Source organism: Chrysochloris asiatica, unplaced genomic scaffold (assembly GCF_000296735.1).
Source record: "Chrysochloris asiatica unplaced genomic scaffold, ChrAsi1.0 scaffold00005, whole genome shotgun sequence".
Taxonomy (NCBI): domain Eukaryota; kingdom Metazoa; phylum Chordata; class Mammalia; order Afrosoricida; family Chrysochloridae; genus Chrysochloris; species Chrysochloris asiatica.
This window is the reverse complement of record NW_006408523.1, coordinates 27,242,289-27,258,884: the sequence shown is the minus strand read 5'-3', so window position 1 is coordinate 27,258,884 and position 16,596 is coordinate 27,242,289. Positions and strand designations below refer to the sequence as shown.

Below are 16,596 nucleotides of genomic sequence, written 5' to 3'. Positions count from 1 at the left end.
TGTTGTCATGAGGTACCAGTCACTGGAGAAGTATATCATGTTTGGTAAAGTGGAGGATCAAATAAAAAGAGGCCAACCCCCAACAAGATGGACAGGCACAATGGTGGAAACCATGGGCTCAGGAGTAGCAATGATTATGAGGTTGACCCAGGACAGGACATTGTTTCATTCTGTTGTACATAAGGTTGCTATGAGACACTATAGACTCAATGACACCTAACATCAACAAAAGAAGACACAGAGAAAAATTGATGCATTTGAATTGTGGTGTTGGTAAAAAATATTTAGTATTATATGAACTATTGAAATGATGGCAAGACTTCATTTTGCATAAGATCAGTCTCAAGAAATGGATGTCATGTTTCATAAAGTTAACAAAATTAAGGTTGGCAAAAATAAGGACAACATTCAGTGACTTGGATTAACCAAATAGTCACAATGGACTCAAATATATCAAAGATCACAGAGTTAATGCAAGACTTGGAAATGTTTCCCTCAGTTATACAAGGAGTCTTCAAAATGTCTGTGGAAAAACTGAATTAAAATGAAATGTTTTATTTTCACAAACTTTTTAAGTCCCCTCATACATAATGATGGGATTTGACGGCAACTAGCAACAATAGGGCTTATGGGCCAATAGGCCAATAAATACCATCTTGATAAATGAATTAAAAATTGAAGTTCTCAAAGTCTTCATTTTTTTGGACCTACAATCAACACTGATGAAAACAGCAGTCAAGAAATCAAACAGTGTACATACAGCATTAGGCAAATCTGCTGCCAAAAACATCTTGAAAGTTTTGAAGAGTAAAGATATCCATTTGAGAATTCAGTTGCAATAGATCCAAGACAAAGTACTCTCAACAACTTCTTATGCATGTGAAAGTGGGACAATAAATAAGGAAGACTGTAGAAAAATCAATGCATTTTAATTATGGTGTTGAATAAGAGTATTAAAAGTACCATGGAAGGTAGAAGAACAAACATATCAGTCTTGGAAGAAGTGCAGTAATAATGTTCTTTAGAAGTGAGAATGGTGGGACTCCTTCTCTCATACTTTGGACATTTTATAAGGATGGACCAATTCTTAGAAAAAGACATCATGCTTGGTGAAGGAAGGAATGGCAAAAATGTGTAAGACTCTCAATGAGATGGGCTGACACAACAGAAGTAACAATGGTCTCAATCATAAAAACAATAAAAATTAAAAAAAGGTGAGGATGGTTCAGAACCAGGCCATGTGCATACAGCTGCTAACTCGATACCTACTTAACTTAGTATGCTATGTATGTTACTTAATTGTACACAACAAAAACAGTAAAGAAGAAGGAGGGAAATTATTTTATTATTACTTCAAGTGGCTAAAAAAATCAGTCTTGACAGAAAACATAACAAAATAATCTAAAATAATTGTAAATATAAATTCTTAGCTAAGTGAAAGTGTCCTATTTCCAGGTTAGGCTTTCTGACCTGAGTTGATAAATAACATGTAAAGAACACGTCATTAAACAACAAACTTGCTGATATGGTGCACTGTATTATTTTGTCATTACAAATATAGAAATTAATGTTATATCACCACAAAGAAAATAAATTGTATTCCTATTCTCCATAAAATAACCCATCAATTAATAAGTAGTTAATTTATTATGCACAAATTCCTTTTGGCTAAGTTTATTAACTGATGTTATATTTGTTAAGGTGCCAAAACTGTGATTAGCCAAATTACCTAAAATATTTTTCCCAACAAGAGTGGAATAATCACAGCATTATTTTCTTAATTACTAAGCAGCCCTACTTGAAATTAAACTATTTACTGAGATTTGTGATGCAATAAAAATCTGTTTAGCACTTAGGGTATAAACGAAATGTTTGGATTAAAATATGACGAGGTGAAATGATAACATCTATAGTGGAAATTTTCACAGCTGTACTCTAATGATTCTTAGTAAATCGTGGCCAATTATAATATATCAAGTTCAGAAACAGGTTTTATTCTTACATTTTCTACTAAAACTTTTCATTGCATGGTAATGAGGACTTCTATTAAAACATTCCCTCCCCTTAGAGAATTCAGATTACTGCCACTAGATAAGTCCTTGTTTAAAGTGTTGTTCACACATAGATTAAGCATATAGCTGAAATCAGTTTATATTAACTACTCTAACTTTTTCAAAAAAATTAAGGTATAATTAGATTTCAGTTCATTGATTCCCATTCTTCCCTATATAAGTATACCTTTTTTTTCCTCCCACAAAGAAACCACTTTTTATTGCCCTTTTGTATATAAATGGGAAATTATTTGCCAAGAAGGATGATCCCATCATACTTCTGCTAGAACCAGCGCATGGCCTCCAATTTGCTGATTCTGTCTTTGGACCCAACGCAGTCTGTCCTGTGCTTCTTGTCTGCGATGCTGAAACCGGGCCTACCCAGAACTACATAGAGGCCCAGGCCGTAGATACCAATGCTAGGGTCATACTAGATTTCTAAAGATGTGCTCCTGGATCCCAAAACCACAGTTTTCGGTATCTGAAAAGTTAGTTTTTCGTAACTTGTACTCCCGCACCTTTAGACCTCTCTCTAGGATCTCCTCTGCCTCTCCTCTGCCTTCGTTTCACGAACTGTGTAGTGCACAGCGACCTTTTCATTTCCCGTAGTGCCAAAGTTGCTGACGGTGTATCTAGCTTTGGAGAACGCACGTCAGCTGCTCCAGTACCTTGGATGCCTGAGTCATGTCTCCCCTTTCCCCACTCAGATGCTCAGGCAGAGCTTGCGAATGTGAGTGCCCAAATGGGGTTATCTTTTTCAGCTTGATCCTGAGCCATGATGGAGAACAGGGAGAGAATATCTAACTATTCCTTGTATTATCAAAATAAATTTATTTCTCTTCAAGACTTTGGAATCCTTACCTTTTGGGGATTTAAGTGTTTACTGTTAATTGAAGGCAGTGGACGAAATAGAAAATTGAAGCAGTGGTTATGGTCCCATTGTAAAATGAACTATTAATGAATTAGTATTAATGTCAGATTGATGATTAGAGTGGGATTAAAGATGAAGGTGTGATTAAAGATTAAAGTGGGATTAAAGATTAAGAATGCTCTCACTTCGTAATCAGTGTGATTCGAGTTACCATCCTTAGTTTTTTTTTGAGCTATGGTCTGTATCTAATATATAGAATACTATGCCACAGTTTCCTCTGTTGCTCTGGGTTCTGTATCCAGCTCAGGTCCATATGACCTCTAGTTCATGGAATTTGTGGCCTGTCACTTGACGTGGTTCACCAGTTTCCAAAGCCTTGTGCATTAACAGTCAGTCCTCTGATTTGATAACTTGGGTACCTAGCCTGAACTATAGATTTGGACTTCGCTAGCTTCCACAACCATGTAATCCACTGACTTGACAGTCTGTGGGTTCTGTGAGATGTTACAACAAATTATGGAATCCTGGGACATGAGAGAGGATTCTGAGGGGAGGAGAGCTGATTCTTATCAAGGATTATGGAGTGTTTTGCATCTAGGAAAAGTCAATTTGGTTCAAACCCACCAGCATCTTTGAGGGAGAAAGATAGCTGATGAGAAGGATGGGACTACTGGAATCTACCCTGTCTGACATCCAAGGCATATGAATAGTTAATCCAAGGGAGAAGAAAAGATTGAACTTGAGTGCTTTAAAATGGTTTATGTGTTTGACTGCCGTTTGGATAATGGTCTCTCTTGTCTATTATTATAAAACAGACATACATATGCATTAGAAATGAATATTGGAAATTATAATCATATAGAGCTTTTAAGGCTGCCTTTATCCTATACATATTTGGATTTGTTAAAAGGGGAACTAGAATTTTCCTGGGAAAAAAAATAGCCTTTTTGCTTTAAGCCTTTGTAGAGTAGGGACCTTAGGTGGAATCCTGAGCCACAACCAGAACCTTCATAGTTGGTACATTTGCATTTGAAAAGACATGTGGACCAACCCAGAACTGCTTGGAGAACAGGAGATTCATGATTGAAAGAAAGTAGAGTACAAAAGCAGACAATTTGTCCTTTTGAGTTTCAGAGGCATCAAGGCAAGGAAAGTTGGCCCATCAGAGAAAACTCCCTTCAAGTACTTAAAGGGAACTAGCAAATCATATGCTTGCTGGTGATTACATTGGTCTATGTGTGAGTGGACTTGGGGAAAATGTAGCAATGAAGACACAGGCTGAGTTTGGCATGTGCTATTGGTACCTGTTGGCCTTGAGACAAAATAAGAGGGAAGACTGATTGGTCTGAAGTTTATGGAGTTGTGTCCGTGGTCACTGATCTAGTTCATGGGGCAAGGACTGAGAGTGAATGGGCAGTTTGTTTGAAGTGCAGAGAGATGAGTGAGAACTCTTAAACTTGCAGGTATTATGGCTAGGGTTGAATTGTGACTAGAACCTGAACAGATGAAGAAAAAGATGTTTGATACTCTGAGCAAGTGTCAATTACTAGAATTTGATAAACTGGGCAGTTTTTATGGATGCAGTTGCTCAAAATTCCAACTGGAATGGAATAGTCTTCAGATCAAGGAACATGTTTGTCTCCTTAGTGCACTGGGTTGATAGGGATGGATAATTGGGACATTGGCTGTCAAAAATGGGGGTCTATAAATGCATGAATTGACTTATTTTAATGCTTTCATGGGTGTGTTTAGTTTTAGAATGAGGGAACAAAGGAGAATTCCTACTGAATAGTTTTCCTCTTTTTCAAATGGGTCTGGTGAAAGAGGTGGAGATGTGCTGATAAGATTATATTATTTCAATTGTAAGTAATTTTTAGTAGGATTAATTGTGATTGTCAAAACTGTAATCATAGAAGATGTGTAACTAATAGTGAGGGTTAGATATCTTTCATTTCAGTAACAGATGATCCCAATTCTATCATTAACAAACAGCATGGAAGAGCATTAACTATGCCTGGAAATGTGGCTACAGCAAGAAGGAGGCAGAGGTGGTGACATGGAAAGACAGAGCAGTTATGGACTCTAGTCCCATGTAAGACTGTATGCCTATGGGCAGGAGACTGGCTTTCAGAATATGCCCTTTGGACATTTAAATATATATATATAATTTTGTATGCATGCATCATATATCTTTGCTTTGTTCATTTGTGACATATAAGATGTAAATAGGGCCAGTGCATTTTCTGTTGTATGTGTTTTACTTATATCATGTTAGATGCAAGTATGACTTTACAATTTTCTTTATTTAGAGATTATACATATAGTTTATAGGTTTCAAGTTGACAAGGGTCAACTGCAATGGTTATGGTTTTGGTTCAAATTGACTAGGCCAGAATTTCCAGAGGTTTAGCAGTTGAGATGTGCTTATTCCTGTGGTGATGAAACTTAATACAAACATAGTTAACTCTGTGGTGAGTGGCTATGAGTAGCCTATCAGTTGAAAGAGTATTTCCTTAGGGGTTTGGCCTGCTCCCAATATAACGGGCACAGGCTGGGAATCTGGGACTCTACAACTGTAAAACATTTCCTTTATAAAAAATTTATCTCTACATATTGTTGTTGTTTGGTGCATTGACTTGGTACCAACTCATAGTGACCCTATGCACTGGTTTTGCCTCTCTAGAAACCTGGCCTAAGACACCATTCTTGAATTCCTTAAATGAAAAACATTTTATTCAATAATGCCTATCTTTCTATTTTTAAAATCCATGTTAGATTGGCACAAAATAGTTGATCAACAGATGTCAATGACTTACAAATATTTAGAATTTAGTCTTCTTTCCTTTTAGATAATGAGCAATCAGTAATATAGAAAGACACTAACCTTTCTTTGGATTGGTAATAGTGCAGATTTTTTACCTTGTCAAAACATAACATTGGCCTGAACAATTGCAGTAGCTTCCAAAAGTCCCTGTTCACTATGGAAGAGTGTATGTACTAGGTGTGTGTGGTTTAATGTGTATAGTAATATGGTTACTTAGAATGGAATTATACATTAGACCAGAACAGCGATTATATTGACAAATATATTCTGTTTACACTCTATCCCATCTGTTCACATGGCATAATGCCCATTCATAAGTTAATCAAATCTTTCCTGAGAGGGGCTGCCAAAAAGACATTGCTTTGGAAGGGCAAGCAAATTTTGGAAAGGCGAAGGCAATAGAAGGAAGCCAATTTAAATTAAGATATTGTAAAATAACAAAAAGCCTGACAACTATATGATAATTTGTGGAGAAATGCAATTTTTTGGTTATATAGATAAAACTGTCATATTGACAATATAATTTATTTTTAAATATTCACTTAAGATTAAGTATATTAACATAAACTTAGAAAAATATAGATTAAATCATCAGAGTAAAAAATATATCTCATGTCTAACAGTAAACTGTAGATAAGAATAACAAGTCATTCACATGACACACTGAAATACTTCTAATTAACTGTCTCCTCTGTATAAAAGGGCTGGATCTAAAAAAAAGAAAGAAAGAAAGAAAGAAATTGACAAGGCATCCCTTGTTTCTGCCATTTGTACAGAAAACCTTTCATGAATTTATGACAGATTTTTCCTCCCACAGGGCAACACAACTGAGTAGTGTTTCTCTCACCCAAAAAAGGGAATACATTCTAAAACAATATTTTCATTTTATTTTTTTCTCTTATGCTATCATTTTGAGGTGTAACTCTGAGTACTTTCATCTAATATGATAATATTATCTAATATATGGTAGTAATATTTTTCGAATACTATCATTTTTACTCATGTGTGGTGGCTCCATGAAATAAGCACTGGACTGTGAACCACAAAGTGTGCAGTTTGAGTCCACCAGCCACTCCGCTGGAGAAAGATGAGATTTTCTGCTCCCTTGAAGATTTGATGTTGGTAGTGGTGAACCGAAGAGTCGGTTCTGACTCATTGAGACCCTGCATAGGATTTCTGAGGCTGTAAATCTTTACATGAGCAGAAAGCCTCATGTTTCTTCCAGGGAACAGCTGGTAGATTTAAAGCTTTGGTAACATTATACAGGGTCACTATATGTCAGAACCGACTCAACAGCACTTAACAATAACAACAGCAACAGTCTTCACTGATAGGGAGACTATTTCTTGAGCTCACAGAAGTCTAAAAGTTGCTCATACTTGAGAATTTTTTTTCCATTTCAAAATGGGCTTTTTGCAAACTTTGCCAACATAGTAATCGAAGTTTCTCAATGATAAATCATTCCATTGCATACATATAGAATTTTCTCTGTATGGTAATCCCATAGATTATGTATTAGATATATAATATCTTATTCTATATTCAATTACAGGTGTGGATATCACATTATATGTATAACACCTCAAGTTTTACTAATAAGTAAATTTATCTGATAATACTGGCTTTTGGAAAAGCTTCAGGAAAGCAATAACATTTGCGTTAGACCTTGAAAAATGAGTAGGCAGCAAGCCAATTTGTGTTGTATAGCAATCGAGTGCTAAATAGGAAGCACTTGGCACTTTTCCTTGCCAGCAGAAGAAATAATTTACATAGTAGAGGTCAGGAATTTAGAAAAAGAAAGATGTATAATACTGTGACATATATATAGAAAAATTTACCCGAAGTCCTTATAGTTCATGCTTCAATTTAAAATATTTCTTGAAAGGACGTATTCTCAACTTAAATACTCACACTATGACAATATTTTAAATTAAGGAAGTCTAATTTTTCTCCATACCACACAAATGTAAGTTTGTCATACTTTTGGCTTGTGTGTTGCCATGATGCCAGAAATTATACCACTGGTTTTTCAAATGCCAATAGGGTTATCGACAGTGCACAGGTTTCAGCAGAACTTCAAGACTAAAACAGATTAGGAAGAAAGAACTGACCATCTAATTCCAAAAATCAGCCAATGAAAATTCTATGGATCACTACAGATATAGTGCTGGAAGATGAGTCCTTTAGGTGCTCAAAATATACAATGGTCACAACAACAGACTGAAGCACGCTGATGATCATGAAGCCAGCAAAAGACCAGGTAATGTTTCATTGTATTGTACATGATTGCCAAATGTTAAAACAGTCTTTTTCCATATGATTCTCACACATAGTTTTCATTAATGTTAATAAAATCCACTAATCTTCACTTGATATTATGATCTCATATTTATGTCAAAGGGAGTTAGTGTTAGTAGGTTCCAACTCATAACCAGAAGGAAACACTGGTCCATCCTGCACCATTCTCACAATCATTATTAAGCTTCAGTCCACTGTTGTTGCTACTGTGCCAATCCATAACGTTTGGGGTCTTCCTACTTTTTGTTGACCTTACACTTTACCAAGCATTATGTCCTTCTTCAGGGACTGTTCTAGAGAAGTGAAAAACATTTTAATTCTCTAAGAAATTGGGGTACTCCATCAGACCATTGCTCTTAGATGGTCTTTGGAACCTTAAGTGTTAAAGAAAATAGTGTTCTAAAAGTGAGTCCTAAATGTAAAGGTAAATGTTTTGTAACAAAAGGAGGGGAGTGGCTGATTTTGCAATCCAGGAACAGAGGTCCCTGGGACCATCAAGGAAGAAGAGCAAAGTGTCGAACCCTACCCAGAAAAGCAGTGAAGCCAGAGATGGAGATAGAGAAGATGACGTGGACAGATGGAGTGGCTGGGGACAGAGGCTGTATGCTGACAGCCAGGGGGCAGACTTGCCAGGTGTACCCTTTGGTTGTTTGATGATGCATGGAGAGGATTGCAATCGTTGCAATGAAACAAAATACGATAGGATGAATGTAAAGCTAATGTTCCCCCATGTAAACTATCACATAATTCACAATATAAACTAAAAAAAAAAAAAAAAAATCCTAACTCAAACAATGATCTAGATCACAGATGGGGAATATTTTTTCTACCAAAATATATAACGCAGGCCAATATTATCAACTTAAAAATTAGCCTGCTGTATTTAGTCTTGAGTCCTGGTGTGGCAATGTAAGTTAATGTGCTGGACTGCAAAGTCGTTTAATCCAGAAGGTCACTGATTCAAACTCACCAGTCACTTCTCAGAAACTCTATACAGGGTCACTATGGGTCACAACCAACTTGACATCACTCAACAACAACAGCAACATATTTAGTCAAACATTTAATTAGTTTACCCTTAATGTGATGGCTGCAACTGTGATTGGTTTCCTTGGAAGGGCCAGACAAAATGATTGTAGGATAAGCGCTCAACCACAAGGTCAGTTTGAGATGCCAAATCGGTGGTTCAAATCCACTGCTTGGAACTGTATACAGAGTTGCTATGAATGGGAACAGACGCTAAGGCACTTAACAAAAACAACATACAATTTAAAGGCAAGGACATTACCCACCCCTGGTCTAGATAAACTAGTAAAACAAGTTTGCTTTAAGCATTGGGATCTTCTAAAGAATTATCTATGTTCAGTCAACTTCCAGAAACAGACAAGCAAGGGAGGAATCAGAAGCTGTGCTTTAGGGTAAATTGTTCAATACTGTTTTCAGGTCTTTATCTATGACAATGCCTTTTAAATGCTATGTTGTTGTTGTTGTCAAGTGCCTTCCAGTCAATTCTGACCCATAGTGACCCTGTATAGGGTTTCCAAGGAGCAGCTGGCAAGCTTGAACTGCCGACCTTGCAGTTCAAATGGTTTTGCAGTCTGACACATTAATCCACAGTGCCACACCAGGGCTCAGAAACCCTATAAATTCTATAAGCATGTTTAAAGGATCTCTCTTTTGCAGATCACTTTTGAATTCCTGGTTGAACTGTTACCCAGTTTGCAAATGCATAGTCACCAAAGTTTAATCAATACCTATTATTGGATTATAATAATTTTTGCTTTGTTGCTGTGCAGTGCCATTAAATCAGGTCCAACTCATAGTAACTTTGTATAGGCTTTCCAAGGAGTTGCTGGTAGGTTTGAACTGACTACATTGTGGTTAGTAGGCCAGTGTTTATCTTACAGCACCATACCAGGACTAATTAAACTGCAGACAATTTTGCTTACCTATTTTAAAGTAGAAAATGAACAATTATAGCTAAAAAAAAAAACAAAACCCTATTAATTCCATTATTTTTATACATAGTGAAAATTCTGGCAGTTATTTCATGATGTAAACCTGAAGTTTTAGTAGACAGAAATTTGGGACTACTCACTGTATATTCAGCTCTTTTGTAAACTTGTCTACTTGCCTTGAAGAAGAAATAATATTACCAATTAAATGAATTTAAAAACCTAATTAAAATTCCAGTTTGTATATTATCAGATTTGTCTTTTAACATTCAAAAACAAGAATAAAATATTAAAGTAAAAAAAAAATAGTGCTGTAATTAATTTATTAATTATTTATTTATAATTAATTAATATTTATAAAAAACATATTGGAGCAACAGACAATGTAGTGAAAGATTATTTTCTGAAAGAAACAATTTCAAACATCTGTGGTCAATTCCCTATGTTTTCATCAGTATTATAATATTAATCTTTATATTGCCACTATTATATGTAAATATTGCATTTTGTTGCTGTTAAGTGTCAGTGAGTCAATTTCCAAGGAGAAACTTGTGGGTTTGAATTGCTGACCTTTTGGTTAGCAGTCCAGTGCTTAATGCTTATCCTACAGCACCACACCAGGACTCCATATCTTTATACACATATATGTTGTTGTTACATGCCATTGAGTTAGTTTCAACCCATAGTAACCCTACATAGGGTTTCTGAGGAATAGCCAGTGAGCTTGAAGCACTAACCTCATGGTTCAAACCAACTTTACAGAGAGAGAGAGAGAAAGTCCTAGTGTTTCACTGTGGGTTAATGTGCTGGACTGCAGAGTTGGTTTATATATATACACTATGAACACACAATGTATGTGTGGAGACAGTAATTAAAGAAATAGTTAATGCAATTAACTAAGTGCACCATAGTCCTTCACGCTCAGTATGTAAATGTTGTCATTTGGAATATGGATTTTCTAAGTATATAACTTGTTTTATCTCTAAATTAAGTAGCTGTATTTAAAGAGCAAAAATAAATATAATTACTTTGAAGTTATAATCTTAAAAAATTTGAAATTACAAATCTTAGGTTACAAGTTTCCACTATTTGTCTGTCAGTATGTCATATTGTGGTGACTTGTATGTTGCTATGATTCTGAAAGCTATGCCACTGTTCTTTTAAGTACCAGCTGGGATACCCATGGTGGGCGGGCTTCAGTGGAGTTTTCAGACTAAGACATACAAGGAAGAACTAGAGGCAAATCAATTATGAATGGTTAGCTGCAGAAAACCTTATGAATAGCAGTGGAACATTGTCAGATATACTGCAACAAGATGAGTCGTTCAGACTGGAAGACACTCAAATATGACTTGGGAAGAGCTGTCTTTTCAATTCACTTCATAATGGTGTGAATGGAGCAAAGCTTTCAGAACTTTTATGTGCTGATGAAGCATGACTCAAAAAGATAAGAAATAGTTGCAAAGATCCATTATTGATTGGAAGAAGGACTGCACAAAGTAAGAATCTCAGAAAATTGGAAGGAATTAAAATTAAATAGGATGCATAAAGGAGCTCTGGTAGCATAGTGGTTACGAATCGGGCTGCGAACCTCAAGGTCAGCAGTTCGAAACTTCCAGTTGCTCCACGGGAAAGATGAGGCTTTCTGCTGCCGTAAAGATTTACAGCCTCGGAAACCCTTTTCAGGGTCGCTATGGGTCGGAACCGACTCAATGGCACTTAACAACAACAACAAAGATTGATATCCAGTTAGCTGAAATGGACTGGTATTGTTCATTTTGAGACAATCATATGGTTTACTATCCTCGGAATGATAAGTTGAGAAGTATGGTGTTGCATTCATTATCAAAGATAACATTTCAAGGTCAATCTGAAATGCAATGCTGTTTGTGATAACAAGTCATTCATATAGCACATCCCTGTAGGATGTGCCTACAAAGAAGACAAGTTAATCATTATTAATGAAATTTATACACCAACCACTAAAGCCAGTGATGACAAAATTAAATAATTATACCAATTTCTTCAGTCTGAAATGGATCAAGCATGCAACAAGATGCACTGATAATTACTGGTGATTGGAATGTGATATGTGGAAACAAATAGGAAAGATCAGTAGTTGGAAAATATAGCCTTGGTGATAGAAACGATGCTGAAGATTACATGATAGAATTTTGCAAGATCCAAAAGTTATTCATCAAAAATGCCTTTAAAAAAAAAAAAAGCGTAAATAGCCACATACAGGTGGACTTCACCAGATGTAATACTCAGAAATCAAACTGACTATATCTGTGTGAAGAGATGATGGAGAAACAATATCATCAACCCAAACAAAGCTAGAGACAGACTGTGGAACAGACCAACAATTGCTCAAATGCAAGTTCAGGATGAAGCTTAAAAAAATGAAAACAAGTCCTTAAAGGCCAAAATGTGATCTTGATTTAAAAAAACGAAAAAAAGTCCATAAGGGTCAAAATGTGATCTTGAATATATCGCACTTGAATTTTGAGACATTCTCAAGAGCAGGTTTGATACATGAGACACTGATGACTGGAAACCAAAAGAATTGTGGGATTGCATCAAGAGTATTGTCTATGAAGAAAACCAAAGGTTATTAAAAAGACAAGAAAGAAAGAAAACACTAGAAAGGATGTCAGAAGAGACTCTGAAACTGGTTCTTGAGCATAGAGAAGCTAAAGAAACTGGAAGAAATGATGAAGTAATGTAACTGAAAATAAAATTTCAGATGGCATCTAAAGAAAACAAAGTCAGATAATATAGTGAAATATTCAAAAGAAAAATATCTAAAAGAGAAAAACAGTCTCAGCATTTCTCAAGTTGAGTGAACTGAAGAGAAAATATAAGCCTTGGGTTGCAATATTAAAGAATTTTATGGGCAAAATATTAAATGATGCAGGAAACATCAGAAGAAGATGGAAGGAATGCACAGTCACTATACCAGAAAGAATTGGTTGATGCTCAAATATTTCAAGTGATAGTGTATGATCCAGAACCAATGCTATTGAAGGAGGAAGGTCAAGCTGCACTGAAGGCACTGACGAAAAACAAGACTTCAGGAATTGATGAAATACAAATGAAATCTTTCAAGAAACTGATGCATCATTGGAGGACTCGCTTATCTATGCCAAGAAATTTGAAACAAAACTAACTGGCAAGCCAGTTAGAAGAGATTCAAATGTGTGATTATTCCAAAGAAAAGTGGCCCAATAGAATGCAAAATTCATCAAACAAAATCATTACTATCGCATGCAAATAAAATGTTCTAGAAGATAATTAAAAACTGGATGCAGCAGTACAATGACAGGGAGCTGACAGAAATTCAAGTTGGATTCAGAAGAGTAAGTGAAAGGAGAGATATCACTGCTGACATTAGATGGATCTTGGCTAAAATGAATACAAGAAAGATGTTTGTGTGAGCTCATTGGCTATGCAAAGGCATTCAACTGTGTGGATCATAACAAACATTATGAAGAAAGGGCATTCCAGAACATGTCATTGTGCTCATGAGGAACCTGTATATAGATTAAGAGGCAATCATTATAACGTAACAAGGGGGTAGTGAGTGATTTAAAATCAGGAAAGTTGTGTGCCAGGGTTGTATACTTTCTTCATATTCAAATGCACCAACTGCTCCTCAGAAACCTTATACAGGGTCACTATGAGTCGGAACAGACTTTACAGCACTTAACAATAATTGTAACCATATGTTTTATTTCTTAAATAACCAATTATTTAAGAAACTGAATTATATGGAGAAGAAACTGGCATCAGGATTGTGGGAAGACTCATTAACAATTTCCTTGCTGGAAGTGAAGAGGACTTAAAATATTTATTGATGAAAATCAAAGACCACAGCCTCTAGTATGGATTGTACCTTAATGTAAAATAGACAAAAATCCTCAGAACTGGACCAATAAATCATATCCTTATAAGTGGAGAAAATATTGAATTTGTCAAACACTTCATTTTGCTTATATTCTCAATCAACAATCATGGAAACAGCAGTCAAGAAATCCAAGTATGTATTGCATTAAGCAGATCTACTGCTCAAGACTGCTTTAAAATGTTCAAGAGAAAAGATATTCATTTACGGACTGAGGTGTACTTGACCCAAGTCATGGCATTTTCAGGTGCATCACATGTTTTTGAAAGCCAGACAGTGAATAAGAAAGACTGTAGAAGAATTAATGCCATTGAATTATGATGTTGGCAAAGAGTGTTGAAAGTAACATGGACTGTCAAAAGAACAGACAAATCTGTGTTGGAGGAAATAAAACCAGATTCCTCCTTTAAAGTGATGATGGTGAGACTTTCAGCATCTGCATCCACAGCAAATTCCAGATACAAACAAGTCATCACATTGTGGCAATTTGTTAGTGTAGTGGGTTACTTGTTGGGCTGTTAATGACAAGGTCAGCTGTTGCAATCTGCCAGCTGTTCCACAGGAGAAAGATGAGGTTTACTGCACCTATAAAGTTTTACAGCCTCAAAATTCCTATGCAGGGTAAACCCTTTCTCTAAGTTGGAGCCAACTATACTTCACACAGCAACAACAGCATATTGTCAAACATATTTCTCTACTTGATTGGGTTCACTAGTCATCAAAACTAGTTTCACTGGCACCATACACCTCTATACACTTCAGACCTTTCTCTTATTCCTAGGTTTGTACACATAGATACAAGAGTCCACATAATTTCCTGAACTTCAGACCAAGGAGCCCTTCCCCTCCTTCATTCGTAGTCTTCATAGACCAGAATTCCAATGAATGTCCAAACTCAAGCTTTCTCTTCAATGCTGCACCTCTCACCCTTCCATTCATCTTTTGATCACCAGTGAGTCTACCAGGCTGTCTGTTCATGAGCTCCTTTTAACTTCCAGCCCTAGAAGTGGGTTACTCAAATAGGCAGAGACTTTTCCTGCCTAGATGCATCCAAAGGCAAACTGCTTGCTTAAAATTCCAAAAGCCAACCAATCTTTTTTTTTTTTTTTTCCCCTTGCAAGTCCTTCCTTAAAATGGAACTGTTTTTTCAGCCAACACTGTAGGATTGGTCTGCATTTCTTTTCAAATGCAAATGTCTTGACCGTGGAAATTCTGCTGTGGCTCTGGTTTCTGACTTCAGCCCCTAATGCTCTACACACAGGGATGTATTCAACCCAACAGTGTATGTTACTGTCAAGCAAATTCTAGCTCCCCTTTTAGTATATCCAATCAAGTATTGGCTAAAGACAGGTGTCATGGATTGAATTGTGCCTCTACCCTGCAAATATGTGTCAGCTTGACTGGGCCATGACTCTCAGTGGTTTGTCAGCAATGTATGCTCTGATGTGATAAACCAACAGGAGTATGAAACCTTAAACCTGATCGCATGTAAGGGAGCGTCCCAAATGTGTGGCTAGCAACACCTTTTATCTTACAAGGGATAAAAGGAGAGAGCAGTAAACAGAGTAAGAGAAATCCACTACCACCAAGAAAGATGAATCAGGTGTGAAGTACGTTCTTTAGACCTGGGGTCTGTGCACCGTGAAGCTCCTAGATTGAACTATAGATTGATGCCAAGATGCATGCAGATCCCAAAGAACGCTGGCACTACAGATGCTGAAAGGAGACAAAGACATTTTCACAGAGCCAAGAAAGTTAGAAAGCCTAGTTCCCCTAGAGCTGGCACACTGAATTCAGATTTCCATTCTCCTAAATGGTGAAAGGATAAATTTCTGTTTATTAAAATCATCCACTTGTAGTATTATATTACTGTTATGGCAGCACTAAATAAGATAGTAGACTTACAAGCTCTGTGTAATCATAATACTCAACATTGATTTCCATCATACATGTAGGTTCATTTTACAAAATTAGATAGGAGAAACCTTCAACATGAACAGTGCATTTGGGTAAATACATAACCATTTTTGCTAGTATTCCAGTTCAATCTTTTCTACCTGTTAACTATCTTTCCATTCATATGCATACAGCCTTGGTTCTCTCACTAAGACCAGGAGAGTTTGGCTCCCTATTAGTCATCTTGCTTATCTGGCCAAGCTTTTGCCCAGCCCACTCTAAAAGTCACGTATTTCCCCTTAGCTGCAGCATAATATCTCTATCTATCCTTCCAGAAATTCCAGGTAAAAAAATAACAAAGTAACCATTAACTTACTGCTATCCTTTGTTCTTTCTCTTACAAGGTTCCACGCTTTCATGAGTCTGGAGTCATTGGAACAAATCCTACGTCTACCACCGAGAGCTAAAATAGAATGGGGACAATGTCTGTCCTCCTTTAACTTCACAAAGTGAGAAGAGAGTTAAGATCATCAGTATCAGCTTCCCAAGGTGGAGGTCAGACATGCCTCCCATCCAAATGTTTACCAATTCTGACACCATCCATTCCTACCACGGCACTCTTTACTTCTCTGTTAGGTTCAATGTTGTTGTTGTTGTTGTGAGGTGCCATCAAGTCGGAACCGACTCATAGTGACCCCATGCATAGCAGAACGAAACAATGTCCGATCCTGGGCCAACCTCACTACCGCTGCCACACTTGACGCCATCAATGATGCCACCTGGCTGATCCATCTCGT

General features: G+C 36.6%; 1 pseudogene; it reads right to left on the bottom strand.

The window, feature by feature from the left end:
• Positions 1-2,298: 2,298 nt before the first annotated feature.
• On the bottom strand, positions 2,299-2,828 carry LOC102828569 (annotated as a pseudogene).
• Positions 2,829-16,596: the final 13,768 nt, after the last annotated feature.